Here is a 4,473-nt window from a genome sequence, read left to right on the forward strand (position 1 = left end):
AGTGTCCATTGGACAATTTTGTGTATGATGGGACCATAGTTTGACACGATGCAAATACAAAGTTTTCCATCAGACTTTTTAAACTAGTAGTTTTGGTATCTGCTGATAACTGTGTGAATTAACCATTTCATAAAAGCTGACAAAACGTAAACTTCATTTGCTCTAAATTAATTAGGTGGCATCATTCTCCAAAGAGCTTTCCCTCATCACGTGGGAACGTTTCATTACCCAGAGATACATTTCTTACTGGGAAGGAAGGGTAAATGCTTAATTCTTTCCCTTTAATTAACAATTTTCTAATAATGGATTAATGGCAATCATCTCAACTTCGGGTGGTGGGGGCCCCTTTCAGTTTGCTCCTGGGTCCCTCTGACATAACCCCGTCTTTGAAGGCGTCTTCGCTTTTTTTCAATGTAAGTATTCCCAAGCGTGCCTTGTAGGTTCCCAGCTCCAAACCTGGAACCAGCCATTTCTCCAAGAGTCCCTGGTTTCCTTTTGTAAGCAATGGTATCTAGGAGTGGCTTGCTCTTTCGCCTCTCATTCTTTTGATGCACTCATTCTATCTCTCCAAACAAGAAGAGCACTTATAACTTTCGTTTATTTAGTGTTGCTGACACACAAGGAATTCTACATGCGTTAGTGTAACTAGTTTATGGAGAAGTTTCACACGCGAATTACGTGAAATGATTTTATTTCTTGCGTCATCCCCACCTTCCGCTGTGCCCTGATAAGCCTTCCGTCTCATGCCTAAATGATGTTTGAGGCACCTATCATTATATTTCCATCACTTTTGGTCAGTGAAACAACCCAGTCTGGTTTAACTCTTTTATTTTTCATATCTAATTCAAAGCAATCTTCCTCTTCATAGAGTAGGCTACTGGGACCTTGTGTGCAGCATGGTCTGCTAATTGACTTTCTCCTCCTTGTCCCACTTTTGGTTCTAGCTCTTTGGGTATTGGAGATGGAAAATAGAGGGTAAAAAGATGCAAACATCTTTTTTGAGGTAATTTCTTTCTTTATTGAGTTGTAATTCACAGGTCATTAACTCTGTGTTTTAGAGTGTGCAATTCAGTAGTTTTTGGTATATTCACAAGGTTGCAACCATCACCCCTCATTCCAGAACATTTTCATCATGCCCCAAAGGAATGCCTCCAGTCCCCCAACCCTCCCTCTACCCTAGCCCTAGGCAACCAGTAATCTACCGTTTTCTGGACATTACATATAAAGGAAATCATACAATATGTGGCCTTTTATTTCTGCCTATTTTCAGTTAGCATAATGTTTTCACAGTTTTCTATTCGTGGCTCAATAATATTCCATTGTAATGATACATCACATCTTACTTGTCTATTCATTAGCTGGGGTGTTTCCACTCCTTAGCTACTATGCATACCGCTGCTACAAACCCTAGTGTACAATATTTTGTGTAGATAAATGCTTAACATTCTCTTGTGTATATACATAGGGCTAGAACTGCTGGATCATATGCTGACTCTCTGTTTAACTTTTTGAGAAACTGCCATGCTGAGCGCTATGCAAAGCAATTGCATCATTTTACATACCCAGGGGTTCCAATTCTCCACATCCTCACCAGTTCTTGGTATTGTCTGTTGCTTTGTTTTGTTTTGAAATTACAGCCATTCTAGTGAGTGTGTGTAGTATCTCAATATGGTTTTCATTTGCATTTCCCTAACGACTATTATCTTTTCCTGGGCTCATTGGCCATTTGCACATTTCTTTGGAGAAATGTCTATTCAGATCATTTGCCCATTTTTAAATTAGGTTACTTGTCTTTTTAGTATTGAATTATAACAGTTCCTTACATATTCTGGATACTAGACATTTATCAGACATATGATTTGTGAATATTTTTTTACCATTCTCTGGGTTACCTTTTTTTTTTCCTTTCTAGTGTCCTATGAAGCACAAAATTTTAACATTTTAATGTAATTCAACTTATCTGTTTTTCCTTTTCTTGCCTGTTTTTGGTGTCATATCCAATAAACCATTGCTTAATCTGAGGAAAAGCAAATTAAGATTTATTCTTGGGGCACCTGGGTGGCTCAGTCGGTTAAGCATCTGACTCTTGACTTGTCTCAGGTCATGATCTTATGGTTCATGAGTTCGACCCCTCATAGGGCTCTCTGCTATCGACATAGAGCCTGCTTCGGAACCTCTGTGCATCCCCCCCCCCCGCCCCCCCATGCTCTCTCTCTCTCTCTCTCAAACACAAATAAACATTAAAAAAAAAAGATTTATTCTTGTGCTTTCCTTCAAGAGTTTTTATTTTTGTTTAGAGAGAGAGAGAGAGAGAGCACAAGTTGGGTAGAGGGACAGAGGGAGGGAGAGAGAGAATCTCAAGGATCAATGCTCAGCATGGAGCCCAACGCAGGGCTCGATCTCACAACCCCAGGATCACGACCTGAGCCGAAATCAAGAGTTGGATGCTCAACCAACTGATCCCCCCAGGTGCTCCTCCTTGTAGGGTTTTATAGTTTAGATCTTACATGTAGGTTTTCAACCTACTTAGAGTCCTTTTTTTTTTTTTTTAAGTTTATTTATTTTTGAGATAGAGGGAGAGAATCCCAAGCAGGCTCCATGCTGTCAGCGCAGAACCCGATGTGGGGCTTGATCCCACAACAGCGAGATCATGACCTGAGCTGAAATCAAGAGTCACTTAACTGACTCAGCTACCCAGGGGCCCCAGGTTTTCCTTAATTTCTTTCAACAGCGTTCAGTATTCGGAGTTCCCTCTGTCAGTGTGGAGCCTGCTTGGGATTCTTTCTCCCTCTCTCTCTCTGCCCCTCCCATGTTCTTTCTCTTTCTGAAAATAAGTAAAATAAACTTAAAAATACCAAAACAATGTTCAGTATACAAATCTTCTACTTCTTTTGTTAAATCAGTTCTTAAGTATTTTATTTTTTTAATGTTTATCTTTATTTTTGAGACAGAGAGGGACAGAGCATGAGTGGGGGAGGGCAGAGAGAGAGGGAGACACAGAATCCGAAGCAGGGTCCAGGCTCTGAGCTGTCAGCACAGAGCCCGACGCGGGGCTCGAACTCGTCAACTGCGAGATCATGACCTGAGCCAGAGTCGGACGCTCAACAGACTGAGCCAGCCAGGCTCCCCTTAAGTATTTTATTCTTGATGCTATTATAAATGGAATTGTTTTCTACTCAATTTTCACAACAAATGTCTTTTTACTTCACTAGGAGCAACTGGAATTCTCTGTCGGTTGCTGTTGCTGTACTTAGTAACGCTGACCGACCACAAGGCCTTCTGTGGGAGTTATCCAAAGTGCGGATCTGTCATGGGACACACGTGTGAGCTCTGTGACACGTGTGTGTCATACTTGTGCAGGGGCCGTGCTAATCTCTGTATCGTTCTGGTTTTGCTATGTGTGCTGCTGAAGTGCCCCACAGGTCTCCACAGAGCATGGTCTCCTGGTACAGGATATCAATCTCCAGTTCAGGGTTCCAACTTTGCCACTCACTACCCAGTGGCAGGCCCCACTACCCCACTGCCTCTTTCTGGGTTTTCCTTCTTGCAGTATGCATCCTCTTTGGGGTGGGGGGAGGGTTCCAGAGAGATGGCTCAAATACTGGTAGCTGCCACTGTGTTTACTTGACGGTGGGGGTTTATTTTCCAGACGATGTAACTTAGCAACAAGGTATGGTAATTAAGATGTGCATTAAGGCACAGGGATGAAAGAATAACCTAACGGAACGAAAAGAGAATCCAGAATGTGTATCAAAGTAGCGTTACCCACCTTTGGGAAAAGGATAGCATTGTCAATAAAAGGTTTCAAAACAATTGGTTGTCAATTTGGGAAAAAATAAAATTAGTTTCCTACCTCACACCACATATAAAAGTAAATTCTATGTGAGGGGTGCCTGGCCGGCTCAGTTGATAGAGCATGTGAAGCTTGATCTCAGGGTTATGAGTTCAAACCCTACATTGGGTGTGGAGTTTACTTAAAAACAAAAACATATCCAAAAAACACAAAGTAAATTCTACGTGTGTAAAAGGCCTGAAGGTTGTAAAGCCAACCAACCAAACAAAAAACCCCACCCACACTTAAAAAAAAACTAGAGGGAACCAAAGGAGAATATCTTTAAGACCTTAGAATGGGGACAGATTTGTTTTTAGAAGAAAAAACAATCGGGGCACCTGGGTGGCTCAGTCAGTTGAATGTCCGACTCTTGATTTCTGCTTAGGTCATGATCCCAGAGTCGTGGGATTGAGCCCTGCGTCAGGCTCCACACTGAGGGGAGATTCTCTCTCTTTCTCTCTCTGCCTCTCTTCCCGGCTTGTGCTCTCGCTCTCTCTCTCTAAAAACAAAACAAAACAAACAAACAACAAAATAGTAAGTGTACACCAAAAAGAAAGGATTGATAAACTTGCTCATAAAAAGATACCATGATAAAAAAGTAAAAAATCAAATTCCAGATGGAGAGAAGAAACTGCCGCATA

The 4,473-nt window shown here is 41.5% G+C and overlaps 1 pseudogene; it reads right to left on the reverse strand.

Moving 5' to 3' along the window:
• Positions 1-3,315: 3,315 nt before the first annotated feature.
• LOC112849105 (U6 spliceosomal RNA) lies at positions 3,316-3,415 on the reverse strand (annotated as a pseudogene).
• Positions 3,416-4,473: the final 1,058 nt, after the last annotated feature.

This window comes from Puma concolor, chromosome C1 (genome assembly GCF_028749965.1).
Source record: "Puma concolor isolate L17-30 chromosome C1, mPumCon1.1.hap2, whole genome shotgun sequence".
Taxonomy (NCBI): Eukaryota; Metazoa; Chordata; class Mammalia; order Carnivora; family Felidae; genus Puma; species Puma concolor.